The 18108-nt window shown below is 37.6% G+C and overlaps 1 protein-coding gene across 1 annotated transcript in view; it reads left to right on the top strand.

The window, feature by feature from the left end:
- Positions 1–11260: 11260 nt before the first annotated feature.
- ZNF614 (zinc finger protein 614) overlaps positions 11261–18108 on the top strand; it is a 30155-nt gene continuing 23307 nt past the window's right edge. Inside the window, exon 1 of the mRNA XM_054587283.1 lies at positions 11261–11374. The gene's annotated coding sequence lies outside the window, so the exon portion shown is untranslated. The remainder of the gene's footprint in view (positions 11375–18108) is intronic.

The raw sequence follows: 18108 nt of genomic DNA, 5'->3' as shown, positions 1-18108 counted from the left end.
ATGAAAGAAAGAAGCTTCATGAAAATGATGTATAATTGAGTTTTCTAAGCCAATGCTAAACTTACAATATACCCAATGTCCATTCTGGGACAGGATACCTTGAACCATATTCTCAATGATTCCATAATTTTAAAGTAGGCCATTTTTTTTTTAGTTTAAAACAAATTTATTCTTTCACAGTTTTTGAGACTAGAAGTCCAAAATCAAGGTATTGACAGCGTTGATTCCTTATTGAGGCTCTGAGGAGGATCTGTTCCATGCTTCTTTCCATGTGGTAATTGCTGGAAATCCTTGGCTTGTAGACCTATTATTCCATTATTCCATTATCACAAGGCTTTCTCCTGGAATGTCTGTGTCCAAATTTACCTCCTCTTATAAGGATGCTAGTCATTGGATAGGGGTTCCCCCTAATCTAGTATGACCGCATGTTAACTTGATTACACCTAAAATACCCTATTTCCAAATAAGGGCACATTCACAGAGAGATTGCTGGAAGAATAAATACCCAGAGCTCACTCTCTGTTCTACTTCTCATATCCAGCCAGTGCACCTCTTGATGGAACCCAAAGGGCAAGGAAGCCCATGATGAAGACCATCCTGATAATCCCCTGGGAGCACTGAACAGGGTGGAGAATGGATTTGTAAGGGCAAAAGAACAATATCCAGCACGTTGAATATTAGTTTCATGAACACTTGTTTGGACTGAGGCACTAGTTCCATCCTAGAAGTTGATGAAAGGCTGCCCTCAGTTCCTGAACACATGGGCCTTTCCACTTTGCTTCATCAAAGTAAACACAAAAGAAGAGCCAGATAGAAAATGCCAGGCAGACGAAAGTTAAAATCTCTTATAACTTAATTATGGAATTGACATCCCATGATTTTTCCTGTATTATATTTATTAAGAGCAAGTGGAAGGAGAAGGAATTAAACAAAAATGTAAACAACACTGCCGCCCTTCATTCTCTCTAATAGAGTCTTAATTTCGTTCCCCTTCTTCCTAATGACCAAATGCTCCAGGGGTAGCAGGGTCTCCTCCCAGCTAATCTGTGAGGCTTCTGGGAAGATCATCCTCACTCTTTTTTATTTTTATTTTTAATTTTTAAATCATGCTTATTCTATTACAGTTGTCTCAATATTTCCCCCTTATCCCTCCTCCACCCATCCCACCCTGTCACCCTTTCCCACAGTCAATTCCCACTCTGTTGCCCATGTCCATGGGTCATTCATACATGTTCTTTATTTAGTTCCTTCTTTCCACCATTGTTCTCCTTCCCTGTCTCCTCTGGTCACTTTCAGTCTGCTCCATGTTTCCATGCCTGTGGTTTATTTTGTTCATTAGTTTATTTTGTTGAATAGATTCCACTTATAGGTGAGATCATATGGTGTTTGTCTTTCACCAACCAGCTTATTTCACTTAGCATAATATTCTCCAGTTCCATCCATGTTGCCACAAAAGGTAGGAGTTCTTTCTTTAATTTTAAATGCAGGTTGATTTTATTTACTTATTTTTAAATGTCAAAATCCATTATAAAATATTAAAAATATTAAATCCATCATAAAGTCTCAGCAATTAAAACATGACACCAGCACAGAAATAATCAAGTAGATCAATGAAATAAAATGAGCATTCTAGAAACAAACATATATATCTGTCCAACAATGTAACATATGATTAAATAGATATTTCAAATCAATGGGGAAAATAAGGTGCATGGACTACTATTACTTGAAATAAAACAAATATAGAGCCCTATTTCGCACATTATACAAAAAATATTCAGGCAAGTTAAAAATCAACATGTAAAATCTAAGGAGTTTTAGGAGAAAATACAAAACATATTCAGAAGCTATAAAGTCAAATATTGAGAATATGACTATATTAAACATTTAGTACTATATAGTAATATACATATAAAAAAGTTAAAGGACAAATAATAGAATAGGAAAGTATTTTGCAACACATCTACAAAAGGGTTAATAGGGGGTTTTTTTAGGGAAAAAATTCTACAAACATTTAATCAAAAAATGGGTAAAGAATGCCAAAAAGTCATTTAAAGCTTTTTAAAAATAATAGAAATACCAAGAAATATACAAAAACAGGTTTAGTTTCAACAAATAATAAAGTAACAAAATAACACGATTGAATCAGATTAATATAGAATTAAAAATATTGGTAATATCAAGTATTGGTGACTGTGAAAGGACCTGGGTTATTCATAGACTTTTTCTTCATCTTTGTAAAGCAGTCCCTTTAGCATATCTTGCAATGCTGGTTTGGTCGAGGTATATTCTTTTAGCCTTCTTTTGTCTGGGTAAATTCCTTATTTCATCTTCCATTTTAATTCCTTATTTCCTTATTTCCTTATTTCATCTTCCATTTTAATTGAGAGCCTTGCTGGGTAGAGCAGTCTTGGTTGCAGGCCTTTGCTTTTCATGACTTGGAATATTTCTTGCCATTCCCTTCTGGCTTGTAGTATTTCTGTTAAGAAATCAGCTGCTAGCTGTACCGGGGATCCCTTATATTTTACTACCTCTTTCTCCCTTGCTGCCTTTAGGATTCTCTGTTTGTCTTTGATATTTGCCATTCTAATTATGATGTGTCTTGGAGTGGGCCTCATGGGGTTCCTCTTGAATGGGACCCTCTGTGCTTCCTGGACTTGAGTGATATTTTCTTTCCTCAAATTAAGGAAGTTTTCCATCATTCCTTTTTCAAACAAGTTCTCTATCCTTTGCTCCTCCTCTTCTTCTTATGCTACCCCTATTATACAGATATTATTATATTTCAGGTTGTCCTGCCTTTCCCTAAACGCCTCTTCATTCTTTTTGTGTCTTTTTTTTTCTTCATTTTCTTGCTCTTTCTGGGAGCTTTTTTCTACCTTATCCTCCAACTCACTGATTCAATCCTCTGCTTCACCTAGCCTGCTTTTGATTTCTTCTACTGTGTTCTTCAATTCAGAAATCGTATTCTTCATTTCCTCTTGTCTCTTATTGATAGTTTCTATGTCCTTTTTCATGATGATAGTTTCCCTGTAGTTTTTTGTAATTCTCTTGGAGCTCACTGAGCTCATTGAGCTTCCTTAGAACCATTGTTTTGAACTCAGTATCTGATAGTTTACTTGCCTGTATTTCATTTAGTTCTATTTCTGGGGATTCCTCTTTTCCCTTTGACTGAGGGGTGTTTCTTTGTCTTCCCATTATTTGTAAGACTCTTCTTTTTTGCTTCTGCTTCTTAAATTGGTCGGGCTTGATTTTCTGACTTTGTGATGTGAACTTCTATGGTAGGAGACTGCTGTTTTTTTTCTTTCTGGATCTGCCTCTGATGATGTCAGATGTTGACCTGTCTGACCTCAGGCACTCTGTTAGAGACTTCCAGGAATCTACTGTCTGTGGCTGTCTCCTTCAGCTGTTAATCTAGTCACTCTGCACTCAGCAGGCTGGCTTAGACACCACAGGTGGGGCAGAGTTCCTCCTAGGGGCGGGGTTATTGGGTCCTCTCACACTGTTGCTGCTCAAGGGAGTGGTCTGCCTGAGCAAGATGGCTGCTACCATATGGGGGATGAGTCAGCACCGTGATCCTGCCGGCTACTCTCTCAGTTTTCTCCCCAAAGCCTCCTTCCCGTTTCTCTCCTCAGACATCTCTAGCCCACTCCGCCCCCGCCTTTCCTGGAGCCCAGGGTAAGTGGCTGCAAATAAAAATTTATGCGTTGGCCCTTTAAAAGGCTCTTTGCATCTCCAGCCGCCTGTCTCTGGCAGAGAGCAACCCTGTTGCTTTTTGCAGCTGGCTCATATCTGTGTACTTTTTGGGCTCTGGTGCTGTAGGCTGGAGATCCTTGCTTATGCTTTAGACCCCACTCATCTCAGGGGGAATGCAACTGGCCTTTGCAATAGTCTTCTGGTGCTGCCACCTATGGGTGCCCCACCTGCCTTCTCAAGTCTCTACTGCACTCTTTACTAATTAGGTTATGCTAAAGCTAATTCTTCTTTCTGTCTGAGGTTATAAGGATCCTCACTATTGCTCAATTTTTTGTTCCAAGTGATTTCTCCACAATTTAGTTGTAATTCTAGATTGGTCCTGGGAGGAAGTCAGTATGACTTGCACTCACTGCTCCACCATCTTGATTCTAAAGTAGGCAATTTTCAACACTAATTACATTTTAATGTTATATACAAGCAGGAGTGCCTGCTGTGACCAGGGCGGAGTGGAGGTCCCTGAGTAGGGTATTGGGAGATTGAGAAAGAGACCATACAACACAAAGACACAACACAGTACAGTTTAAGGAAAAGTGGGGGCCAGGTGGGGCATTGTCCTCTGATGGAGAGATAATGACCCGGACACAGTCTCCAAATTTATTTTATAGGGGTTGGTTAGATAAAGCTCAAGGGAGTTTTGTAGACTTAAGGGAATACTGCAGGCTTGGATTGTTCCATTCCCAGGCTATCTACATGATAAAGCTTTCTTCTGCAAAGGTTGCTGTCGTCAGCTTGCAGTTAACTATTTCCTTCTCAACCCCTCTGGGTTCTGGCTGTCATCAGCTGCTGGCTTGCTCTGCTTTGCAAAGTTTGTTCCTAAACTTTGCAGATGCAAGCCAGTCAAGTGTGGTTTTGCCAAGCACTCAGCCTGATTTTGACATCAGCCTTTGCCGTCCTCCACAAGTGCCCACCTCCTATTGTTACATGGGTAGCTCTTGTATTTCTTAGGCTCTGAATTCATCTCTTTCAAACTACTATGTACTTCAAAAGTAAAAGGAATATACTCATAAATGTAATTCCACATATTTGATGCATTTATCTAAGTTTATAAGTTTAAAAACACCTTAAATGTGATTTTTCTAAAATTTGTTTTGCAATAGTTTTAGACTCACAAGTCTACCCCTATTATACAGATATTATTTGTCAAATAATACAAAAAAAGACAGAAAAAGAATTATACAGAAATTATTCACAAGAATTTACAAATTATGCAAAGTTTCTGAGTACTTTTACTGAGACTCTTCAGTAGTATCTTACAGAACCATCATACATCATCAAAACTAATAAAATTACATTAATACAATGCTGTTAATACATTATAGACCTTATTTGGATTTTACTAGTTTACTTTCATTTGTGTGAGGTTTTTTGTTTTTGTTTTTTGGTGTAGATTTCTAAGAAATTTTATCACATATATAGATTTTTCCCACCACAATCAGGATGCAGAATTGTACCAACCCAATGAAACATCTACCTGCTACCCATTTATAGTCACACTGTATCTCCAACCCTGACCCATGGCCACCACTGATCAGTACTGCATAACTAATTTTGTCACTTCAAGAATGCTCTTAAAACGGAACGTATGTACCCTTTGAGGTAGACTGGTTTTTTTTTTCCTTACTCAGCAAATTGCCCTTAAGATACATCCCATTTGTTGGATGTATAAATAGTTTTCCTTTTTTATTACTGAATAGTATTTTTCTGTATGGATGTACCATGGTTTATCTGTTCACTGTTGATGGATGCTTAGATTGGTTTCGTTGTTTCATTGTCATGAATAAAGATATTATGAATGTTTGTGGACCCAATTTTGTTTTTCTGAGATAAGTACCGAGGAGTCATATGTTAAGTTAATGTTGAACTTCATAAAAAACTGCCAAACTTTTCCGTAGTGGTTGTACTAATTTACTACATTCCCAGCAGCAGTGTATGAATGTCTGAGTTGTTCCGTGTCCTTCCAGGCACTTGGCATTGTCATGTTTCATTCTGGCCATCCCATCAGGCATGTGGTAGTTTATAATGATGGTCTTAACTTCCATTTCCCTAACAGCAAATGGTGTCCTACATACACTGAGAACCATATCAGGTAAAGTTATAATTTTTGTTTTCAAACATTGCATGTAATTTTAAAAACTCAAAAAGAGAACATCGTGTTATATTTGATGATATATTTACTCTTTCCATTCCTTTTTCTTCATTCCTTATGTTACATGTTTTCTTCTGTTCCTTCATTTTGTCAGAACTTATGTTATCAATTCATTTTGAGCAGGTCTGCTGACAGTCTTAGTTTTCCTAGCAGCAGGGTTCTTGTTCTCTCGTCTCTATCCAGAGTATTTCCCTTCAAATAATAAGGATATTCAGTCCAGTTCACAAATGGCAAGTCCTGTTTACCGCAAAAGAAATGGGCATTTGCTACACAGTGTTATGGCAGAATTCAATTTCCAACTCCATATTGAATAATTCACTCCTTTAAAAATAATTTTTTTTGAGCATCTACACTCTTCCAACCATTGTAGACATTGGAGACATAGTAGTGAACAAAACAGGCAAGTTCATGACCTTATGGAGCATAGAGTATAGTGAAGGAGACTGAGTAAGATAAATACATAATAGAAGCCAGTTCTAAGTGCTATGAAGAAATATGAAGCCTGGCATATAGCTTGTAATGGAGGAGCTGTTTTAGTAAGAGTTCCAAGGAAGGCTTTTCTGGGCTGATACTATTTGAACTACACCTAAGTGTACTGAGGGGAGCCAGCCCACGTATTTGTAAGCCAGAAATACTCCAGGACTGCTCGTGTTTTCTCTGGAATTCTGCCTCAGGATTCTCCAAGAAGAATGTAAAAGATGCAAATTCTTGAGTCACACCCCAGACCTCCCAAACTGGAACGTCTGGGACTGGAATCCAGGACTCTGGCGTGGTAAAATGAGCTTTTCCATCTATATTTAAATTTGAACAGTTCTGCCTTAATTCCTGGCCTCGTGTTTCCATCACCACCCTCACAATATATATATCAGGATGGATTCTGGGCAGATAGCGTACAGCAAAGAATCAGACATGACTACTCCACCACCCAGGCCCTAAGATCCTTTCCACTTCTTGTCCCTACACATGGTGCTATGGCAACGTCACATCAGCTCATTTCTGACACCGATCAGTCAGGGGCCCAGAATGGGCTTCTCCTGCTGCCCTGAGCTTTCTGGACCAGATACTGAGCTCACATTTCAGAGCTTGATATCCCAGGTGAATAGGGCTGAATTTAATCCCTGAAGGAAATATATTACTCTTACTATTAGGAAAATATGAAAACAAATTAATTTACATAAATTGGAAAACATATAAGCAAATTAAGAAATTTTAAATCACCCATAATTGTACCTGAACCAAGCATTGTTAATTATATATTCTTCCAAAATTTTCAAATGCATGAAAGTATATTTTTAACGAAAGATGAGACTATTTTAATTTCACTATATTATGAATACCATTATTAAGTATTCTAAAATTTTTATAAAATCATCTTTTTATAATTCTAAAGTAGCATGTAATTATAAAGATATATTTACAATGGAAAATCACAAAAACTGGGAATGTGAAACTTCTGATATTTTCTACCCATGAGTACAAATTCTAAAGTAATCCAAAGTAAATATTTTATTTAATCAATCACAGTTTTCAAAAAGGCAAACATAACTTGTTCCCATAACAGGGTCATAATATATACATACTGACCTGCAGGTCTCATTTTTTGTCCTCTGAATAGCAGTTATTTTTTAAATTATTACTGACAATGATATATTATTTTAATTGTTATATACTGTTATGCTCAGTGGATGTTCCGTAACTTACCAAAATATTCATGTACCATTATACTTTCAGATTTTTCCTTTTCTAAAAATTACAAAAGCCACTCTGATTAATATTAAGAAAACTTTTTATAAAACATACTGTTGTAATGAAAATTGCTAGGTCAAAGAAAATGAAAAACCTTAGTTCTGGCTGGTGTAGCTCAGTGGATTGAGCACTGGCCTGCAAACCAAAGGGTTGCGGGTTCCATCCCCAGTCAGGGCACACACCTGGGTTGCAGGCCAGGTTCCCAGTAGGGGGTGTGCGACAGGCAACCACATATTGATGTTTCTCTCCCTCTCTTTCTCCCTCCCTTCCCCTCTGTCTAAAAATAAATAAAATCTTTAAAAAAATTGTTTTAAATGGATCCAGGTTGCCTTCTATAAAGGAACTACCAATATCTACTTAAATCCTCTACAATCACACCTCTTGTGCTCTGCATAAAAATAACATTTTAAAGTGTGCTCCTTTTTTAGTTGGGAACTATGCAAAGTATAATAATTGTGTTATCTCATAATTTCATATTCTCAAACGCCCCACCGTCGTCTTCATTTATTTTTGTCAGGAAACACATATATTTGCACCTTCACTTCATCTCCTTCCCCACTCAAGGGAGCTGTATCCACTCCCACGAAGGAAGTATCATTTTTGTGGAGCTCCGCCCTTTCGATTTCGACCTTTCAACGGCTGTCTTACTTCCTTTTAAACTACCACCCTGTTCGCAGACCTAAGCTTTCAAATGATCACTGCTTTGTCAACTCTGAGACCGCAACCTGTTCGGTGACAGCTCGGCTTCTACCAGCGTCCTGGATTGCAGCTCTACGTGCCGTACAGAAACCTGCTTTCGTCTAAGATGGCCGCGCCCAAGGCCTCAGCTCTACAGTACATAACGGGCGCCGCCATCTTTCCTTGTTTTCTGGGCAGCTGAGCGTGCCGAGTCGGCCTTGGATAGACACCAGCCTCTCAAATCTTACGCAGATAACACGGCATTGTTAATGGTACCTCGCGACGAGGTGGTAAAAGCATCGATAAAGCCGAAAATAATAGCGATTTCTTCCTACACCCATTTGGCCGCCCCAGTACCAACCGCCAGGGTGGGCGTGGCTACGTTACGTCATAGAGCCCGTCCCACACAGTCCGAGCTCGGAAGTCATGCAACGCTTGGAGGTCCTCGCGGAGCTCCCAGGTGCTGGCCGGTCTGCGTCCCTAGGGCCAGCGAAGTAGCGTAACCGAATAGAAAGTGGCTTCGGACGTGGACTCGCATTTTGTCACTGCCGGTGGTGTCCGGAGGCGCTCGGCATCGGGTGAGCTGGGCTCTGGTTTCGGATTTTCGGCTTGCGGGGAGTGTGAAACCTGAGGCTGTGTGGAGGACCGTGTTTGGGATTTTTTTTCGGGTTCTGTCACTGAGGAATCTGGGCGTTGGTGATGAGGCCTCTGACAGGGAGGGACTAAGAGTCTGGAGAAATCATCCACCAAGAGTCCGACTCTGTCAGATTTTGAGGTCCACGTGCGTCGCTTGGCTTGTGGAACTCAGCGGTTGAGAGGTGGGGTGGAAAGTCTGTCAGTGAACACGATGCTCAGTGAATGAAAAGCCCGGTTGAGGGAATGTCCCTTTTAGTTTCTAGAGTATGTTTGGAATTTAATATGGCATTTAGTGTAGGATTCAATCATTGAGACACCCGGTGGGGTTGTCACTGTTGAGAGATCAGGACCCCCGAACAATCACTAGGTTCTGGCTCAAACCTTGAGTGCCGGAAAAAGGCATGAAGATTGCATTTTTGTTCACTCCTTCAAGTTCAAGACTGTCCTCCTGAGGACCTTACTAAAACTTTTGTGTGTCCCACTGATGCCCGAGGGACGAGTCCGTAGTGGGGAATGGAGCCAAGGGGGTTCTTGGCTGTTCGCAAGAAATAATTGAAGAACGAACCTAGGAGGGAAGTGGAAGAGCAGGGGCTTTTGGTTGGCTTGGGGTTTTGTTTGTTTGTTTGTTTGTTTGTTTGTTTGTTTTGAGAGTACGCTTATTAAAGCTGGAGACTGTGAAACTAGAAAGGGCTTAGAACAGAAGAAGCAACACAAGAGAGCGTACATCGGCGGGGCGGTTTTAGCTCACTGAGAAGTCAGAGAAAAGGGGGCCTTCGGGGCAGGTTAAGGGAGTTAGCCAGGGAGGAGCTGCTGGTGCCCATTGCTCCCTTGGTTGCGAGTCTTTGGGGACCCTCAGAGTTTAGGAGATGCACACCGTGGGGGAAGAAGAGGGGCCAAGAGAATAAACCAAGGGAGGAGAGTGTCCTTGAAAAAGCAGAGGGGTTTTGAGCAGAGAGGACAAGCAAGGTCTCTCCTCACAGGAGGAAAAAGACCCCCAACGATCCGTAGAGGTTGAGTTTACATCTGTTCCTAGGTTCTATGGAAAATTAATGGTATGGGAAAATAGAGAGGGGGCGGGGGGAAGTTGAGTTTAAATTTAACTTTAACTTTTACAAAGTATGTTTTGTGGTCTGTTTTCCGTTTACGGTATGAGTTAAACGCTTGTGGTATGAGCAAGCTATTGATAGTAATCTTTACAAGAATTTTTCTTTGTTGTAAGTTTCTTGAGGTTTGCAGTAGCAGGCTCTGAGTCTAACAGGCTTGGCTTTGATCTATTTATTGCTCCTTCCCTGAATTACTACATCACCTCTCTTCTCAGTATTAGCTCAAAATTCTTTGTGGTTCTGAATGATCTAGTGACATTTACTGTTAAAGATGTAGTTTTTGTTCTTGCCTCCAAGTTTACTGTATTTTTTTTTTGGATATTTTCTTTTAGGATCATTATGACTCAAGTAAGAGTATCTCTGTGCCCTGTATTTTGTTCCCATGGTGAGAACCTTTTTTTTAATTTTAATGTTACCTTTTATTTACATTTGGCATAATCTGTATAAACATTGGGACAGTTGATTATATCACTTAATTTCTCACCAACATACTTGCATACGAGATTATATTTATACATTTTTAAATCATCACAGTAGTATCAGCACAGGTTGGTGAACCAGTGGCATGGTATCTGGAATCGAATACATTCATTCATGGAAGTAGTAGTGACATTAAATATTCAAAAGTATTTAATTATAATTTCAGTAACCCATTTTGACTTTCGGATCACATAAATTCTCCCACTCCACTTAGAAATTTACTGTGCCTTTTTTTTCCTACCTGCAGTTTCTGACTATAATTATTCCATGGTAAAAAAAAAATGTTTTTCTCTTGACACTTTTTTGCAGTTGCAATTGGTGCTTTCTCACTTCTTCTTTTTCTTGTACTGTGAAAAAGGATGTCTTTTTGTTGTTGTTAGTTTTACTGAGGTTTGATTTACATGCCATAAAATTTACTACATACAAGTATATGTCAATGATTTTAATGATTTTAAAGGAATTTTTAGAGTTGTGCAACCATCAGCACAATCTAATTTTAAAACATTTCATCACTGAATAGTTATCTTGGTCTTCTATGCACCCAGTTTCCACTCCGACCCCCAGCCATGCAAAACCTCTGATCACCTTCCTGCCACTTTTAATTTGCAGTTTCTAGGCATTTCATATAAACAGAATCACAAAATATGTAGTCATTTGTGGTTGCTTACTAAATTTTTTAATTTTTATTATTTTTTTCCATAGCTTTTTAGAAAGAGAGGAAGGGAGAGAGAGAAACATCGATGCAACAGAGAAGGCTCAATTGGTCGCCTCCTGTACACACATGGACCAGGGATGGTTTGCACCCGGATCAGGGACTGAACCTGCAACCTAGGTATGTGCCCTAACCAGGAATGGAACCCACAACCTTTTGGTTACGGGACAATACTCCAACCAACTGAGCTACATAGGCCAGGGCTGTGGTTGCTTTTTTTCATTTAGCGTATTTTTTAGGTTTATTTATACTATGATTATCACTAAGCTTCCCTTTTTTAAAGTGATTTATATAAGCAAAATTGACAACAAACTACACATACTTAAATTGTTCATATTGCTAAGTTTTACATATATATTCGTCACTACAATGATGGTAGTCACATGCCCATCACATCTAAAAGTTTCTTAATGCCCCCTTTTAATCCACCTCTCTCATATTTTATTTTATTTTTTAATTTTTAATTGAATTCATTGGGGCAACATTTGTTAGTAAAACCATATAGGTTTTGAGTGTACAACTCAATAAAATATCATCTGCATACTCTATGGTACCCTTACTGCCCAAAGTAAAGTCTCTTTTTGTCCCCATTTGTTCTCCTTTTGCCCTCTTCCACCTTCCTCTACCCTCCTCCCCTATCATCAAACTACTATCTGTGTCTATGTTATATAAATATATATGTATTTTTTGTTTTACTTAATCCCTTCATCTTTTCCACCCAACCCCCAACCACCCCTTCCCTCTGACAGCTGTTGGTCTGTTCTGTTTATCTATGTTTCTGTTCTATTTTGTTTGTTAGATTATTTTGTTCATTAGATTTCACATGTAAGTGAAATCATATGGTATTTTTCTTCCTCTGACTGGCTTATTTTACTTAACATAATATACTCCAGGTCCATCCACATTGTCACAAAAAAGGAAGAGTTCCTTCTTTTTTGTGGCCAAGTAGTATTCTATTGTGTAAGTGTACCACAGCAACTTTTTTATCCACTCATCTACTGATGAGCACTTGAGCTGTTTCCACATCTTGGCTATTGTAAATAATGCTGCAGTGAACATAAAGGTGCATATATTCTTTCAAATTAGTGTTTCAGGTTTCTCTAGATATAGTCTCAGAAGTGGAATTGCTGAGTCAAAAGGCAGTTCCATTTTTAATTAAAAAAAAAATCCTCACCCAAGGATAAGTTTATTGATTTTAGAGAGGGAAGAAGGAAACGAGAGAGAGAGAGAGGAGAGAGAGAGAGACATTGGTGTGAGAGAGAAACATTGGGGATTAAAACCACAAACCATGTATGTGCCCTGACAAGAGATTGAAGCTGCAACCTTTTGATGTATGGGAAGATGTTCCAATCAACTGAGCTACCTAGCCAGGGCCATTTTTAATTTTTTGAGGAAATTCAAGACTGTTTCCCACAGTGGCTGCACTAGTCTGCATTCCCACCCACAGGGCATTGGGATCCCCTTTTCTTCACATCCTTGCCAGCAATTGTTGATTTATTGATGATAGCCATTCTGACAGGCATGAGGCAATATCTCATTGTGGTTTTAATTTGCATCTCTCTGATGATTAATGACATTGAGCATCTTTTCATATCGGCCATAGGTATGTCTCTTTGGAGAAGTGTCTATTCACATCCTTTACCCATTTTTTTAATCACTTAGCATTTTAGTTTTTAAAATTTCCATGCTGTCATATAGTGATATTAATTGCCATTTTAGGAACCATATAATACTCCAGCAAGTTTTTGTTTCATAATTTAGCTAACCATTTCCATACTACTGAACATTTAAGCCATTTGTCTGTTCTCAGTTGTTCTAGAGAGAATGGCAAAGAACTTGATGTGTATAAATTTTGCTTTTCTTTTGAATCAATTTTACTTAAAGAGATAATTTTCTGGAAATCTTGTTTTTATTTCTGGAAATCTGGGTCAAAGGATATGAATTTTTTTATGACTCTTGTTAATTATTACTAAATTGCTTTCCAAAAGGTTGAACAAATTCTCAAAACCATGCCCCAACTCCATGGTATTATTGCTGAGATTTTCAGTAAAGGACAGGCAGTACAAAAGGTCTGTTCGGTGTTCTGTGACAGGCAGAAGAAATACATTCAAATGGACTAGTCTTCTTTATTTTTTTATTTTTTATTGTTGACACTTTAACAGGTGTCCACCATTTTTCCTCACTTTGCCACCTCCACCCAGCCCCGACCCACCCCTCCTCTGGCCTCTACCACATTGTCTGTGTCCATGAGCTACGCATGTATGTTCTTTAGCTAACCTCTTCATCTTCTTTTATCCAGTCCCCCCTATTTCCTCCCCTCTGACATTTGTCAGTGTGTTCCATGTATCCATAATGCTTCAGCTTTGTTTTGTTCATTAGTTTATTTTGTTCATTATAGTCCATATATTAGTGAGATTATATGGTATTTATCTTTCTCTGATTGGCTTATTTTGCTCAGCATAATAATCTCCAGGTCCATCCATGCTGTCACAAAGTGTAAGAGTTCCTTCTTTTTTACAGCCACGTAGTATTCTACTGTGTAAACGTATCACAGCTTTTTTATCCACTCATCTACTGATGGGAACTTGGGCTGTTTCCAGATTTTAGCTATTGTAAGTAATGCTGTTATGAGCATAGGGGAGCATATATTCTTTCTGATTGATGTTTCGGGATTCTTAGGATATATACCTAGCAGTGAGATCACTGGGTCAAAAGGCAGTTGCATTTTTAATTTTTGAGGAAACTCCACACTGTTTTGAAAAATAGCCATACTAGTCTGTATTCCCACTAACAGTGCACTAGTGTCCCCTTTTCTCCATATCCTCACTAGCACTTGTTTGTTGACTTATTGATAGTAGTCATTCCGGCAGGTGTGAGGTGATACCTCATTTTAGTTTTAATTTGCATCTCTCTGATGATTAGAGATGGTGAGCATTTTTTCATATGTCTAATGGCCATCTGTATGTCCTCTTTGGAGAAGTGTTTATTCAAGACCTTTGCCAATTTTTTAATTGGATTGTTTGTTTTCTTGATGTTTAGGTGTTTATACATTTTGGAAATTAACTCCTCATCAGATGCATCAGTGGTAAATAGTCTTATGTTCTCCCATTCAATGGGTTGCTTTTTCATTTTGTTGATGGTTTCTTTTGCTGTGCAAAGAGGTTTTTAGTTTGACGTAGTCCCATTTGTTTATTTTTTTTTTCCTTTGTTTCCCTTGCCTGAGAGGCTATATTGGCAAAAATACTGCTACAAAAAATGTCTGAGATTTTACTGCCTATCTTTTCTTCTAGGATTTTTATGGTTTTGCGACTTACATTTAAGTCTTTGACCCATTTTGAGTTTACTGTTGTGTAGGTGTAAGTTTGTAGTCTAGTTTTTGGGGTTTTCTTTGTATGCGTCTGTTCAATTTTCCCAGCACCATTTATTGAATAGACTGCCTTTACCCCATTGAATGTTCTTGCCTCTTTTGTCAAATATTAGTTGACCGCATAAGCATGGGTTTATTTCTGAAATCTTTGTTTTGTTTCATTGATCTACATGCCTGTGCTTATGCCTATACCATGCTTTTTTTATTACAATGGCTTTGTCAGGTAGTGTGATACCTCTAACTTTGTTCTTATTTCTAAAGATTGCTAAGGCTATTCAGGTCTTTTGTGATTCCATATAAATTTTTGGAATATTTTTCTAGATCTGCGAGATATGTCATTGGTATTTTAATAGGAATTGCATTGAATCTACAGATTGCTTTGGGTAGTATGGATATTTTAATGACGTTAATTCTTCCTACCCATGAATATGGTATATGCTTCCACTTATTTGTATCTTCCTCAATTTCTTCAATATACTATAATTTTCTGAATATCAGTCTTCTACCTCCTTTATTAAATTTATTCCTAGGTACCTTATTTTTTTGTTGCAATAGTAAATGGAATTATTTTCTTCATTTCTCTTTCTGGTAGTTCATTACTGGTGTATAAAAATGCCACAGATTTCTGAACATTAATTTTGTATCCTGTTACTTTACCAAATTTATATATCAGTTCTAATAGTTTTTTGGTGGAGTCTTTAGGGTTTCTTATATACAGTATCTTATCACCTGCAAATAATGCCAGTTTTACCTCCTTTCCAATTTGAATGTCTTTTATTTCTACTTCTTGTCTTATTGCTGTGGCTAGAACTCGCAATACCATGTTGAATAAGAGTGGTGAAAGTGGACATTTCTGTCTTGGTCCCGATCTTAAGGGGAACTTTTTAGTTTTTGCTCATTGAGTATAATGTTGACAGTGGGTTTGTTATATAAGGGCTTTATTATGTTGAGGTATGATCCCTTTATTCCCACTTTGCTGAGAGTTTTAGTCATAAATGGGTACTAGATTTTCATCAAATGCCTTTTCTGCATCTGTTGATGTGCTCATGTGATTTTTATTCATTTTGTTTATGTCATCACTTACTGATTTGGGAATATTGTACCAACCCTGTATCCCCAGAATAAATCCCACTTGCTTATGGTTAGTGGTCTTTTTAATGTATTGCTGGATCTGTTTTGCCAATATTTTGTTGAGGATCGTAGCATCTATATTCATCAGGGACATTGGCCTATAATTTTCTTTCTTTGTAGTGTTTCTATCTGATTTTGGAATTAGGATAATGCTGGCCTCATAAAATGAGCTTGGAAGTCTTCTCTCCTCTTGAATTTTTTGGAATAGTTTCAGAAGGAGAGGATAATAACATTCTTTGAATGTTTGGTAAAATTCACCTGTGAAGCCACCTGGTCCAGGACTTTTGATTCCTGAGAGTGTTTTATTATTACTTTGATTTCATTAGTTGTAATTTGTCTATTCAGATTTTCTGATTGTTCCTGATTCAGTTTCAGAAGATTGTATGTTTCTAAGAATTTATCCATTTCTTCCAGGTTGTCCAATTTGTTGGCATATAGCTGTTCATAATATTTTCTTACAATCCTTTGTACTTCTGTGGTGTCCCTTGTTATTTGTCCTCTCTCATTTCTGGTTTTATTTGGGTCCTCTCTTTTTTTTTGATGTGTCTGGTTAAAGGTGTGTTGATCTTGCTCATATTTTCAAAGAACCAGCTCTTGGTTTCATGATCTTTTGGTTTTTTTGTTGTTGTTTTGCTTTGTTTTTTATTTTTTTATTTTTTTTTTAGTCTCTATGCCATTTAGTTCCACTCCTACTTTGATTATTTCCTACCTTCTAGTTATTCTGGGGTTTGTTGGTTGTTCTTTTTCTAGTTCTTTTAGGTGTAGGGTTAGAGTGGTTATTTGAGATTTTTCTTCTTTAGGTAGGCCTGTAAAGTTGTGAATTTCCCTCTCAGGACTGCTTTTTCTGTATCCCATAGATTTTGGGTTGTTGTATGTTCCTTTTCATTTATCTTCAGGTAATTTTTTTCCCCTTTATCTCATTGTTAACCCATTTATTGTTTAATGACATGTTATTTGACCTCCATGTGTTTGAGTGTTTTTCAGTTTGTTTTTTTATTGTAATTGATTTCTAGTTTAATACCATGGTGGTCAGAGAAGATGCTTGATATGATTTCAGTCCCCTTGAATTTATTAAGATTTATTTTGTGTTCTAACATGTGGTCTATCTTAGAGAATCTTCTGTGTGCATTTGAAAAGAATGTATATTCTGCTGTTTTGGAATGAAATGTTTTGTAAGTATCAATTAAATCCGTCCAGCCCAAAAGAAAAAAATGCATCCGATCCTCTGTGTCATTTAAGGTCATGTTGCTTTGTTGATTTTTTGTCTCGAAGATCTGTCCATTGACGTCAGTGGGAAGTTAAAATCCCCTGCTGTGACTGTAGTGCTGTCATTCTCTCCCCTAATGCCCACCTAGATTTTCGTTAAGTATTTAGGTGCACCTATGTTTGGTGCATTTATGTTTACAAGTGTTCTATCTTCTTGTTGTGTCAATCCCTTTTTATTATGTAGTGTTCTTCTTTGTCTCTTGTTATGGACTTTATTTTGAAGTCTGTTTTGTCTGATATAAATATTGCTATCCCATTTTTTTATTTTTTGTTTCCATTTTCATGGAATTTTTTTTTCTTTCATCTCTTCACTTGTAGTCTGTGTCTGTCTTTTGTTTTGAGGTGGGTCTCTTATAGACAGCATTTATGTGGGTCATATATTCTTATCCATTCAGCTACCATATGTGTTTTGATTGGAGCGTTTAATCCATGTACATTTACAGTTATTATTGATTGGTATTTACTTATTGCCATTTTATTTTTTATGCTTATGTTCCTCACTCTATGTATATATTTCTTTTTTACTTTCTTCTTCTGAAAGAAGGCACTTTAACATTTCTTGGAATACTGCTTTTGGTGGCAATGAACTCCTTCAGCTTTTTTTTTTTTTTTTTTTTTTTTTTTTTTTTTTGTCTGAGAAGCTCTTTATTTCACCTTCAATTTTCAATGATAGGCCTGCTGGATAGAGTAGTCTTGGTTGTAGGTCCTTGCTTTCCATCACTTTGAATATTTCATGCCATTCCCATTCCTTCTGGCCCGAAGTGTTTCTGTTAAGAAATCAGCTGACAGTCTTATGGGAACTCCCTTATAGGTAACTAATCCTTTCTTTCTTGCTGCTTTTAAGATTACCCTTTTGTCTTTAATCTTTGCCATTTTAATTAGGTGTCTTGGTGTGGGCCTCTTTCGATTCATCTTGATTGGGACTCTCTCTGCCCTTCCTGGAATTAAGTGTCTTTTCCCTTTGCCAGCTTAGCATCCCTGCCGTATTTTAATTCATCACCAAGCATCCATGGATCTATTCAAGTCTTTTCTCAGTTTCCAAGTGGGTTGTTTGTTTTCTTTAATTATTTTTGGAGTTATTTATGTATTT

Source organism: Pteronotus mesoamericanus, unplaced genomic scaffold (assembly GCF_021234165.1).
Source record: "Pteronotus mesoamericanus isolate MK-2021 breed Mesoamerican mustached bat unplaced genomic scaffold, CSHL_Meso_final scaffold_1135, whole genome shotgun sequence".
In the NCBI taxonomy this organism is placed as follows: domain Eukaryota; kingdom Metazoa; phylum Chordata; class Mammalia; order Chiroptera; family Mormoopidae; genus Pteronotus; species Pteronotus mesoamericanus.
The sequence above is the reverse complement of the archived record's forward strand: the minus strand, read 5'-3'. Positions and strand labels throughout refer to the sequence as shown.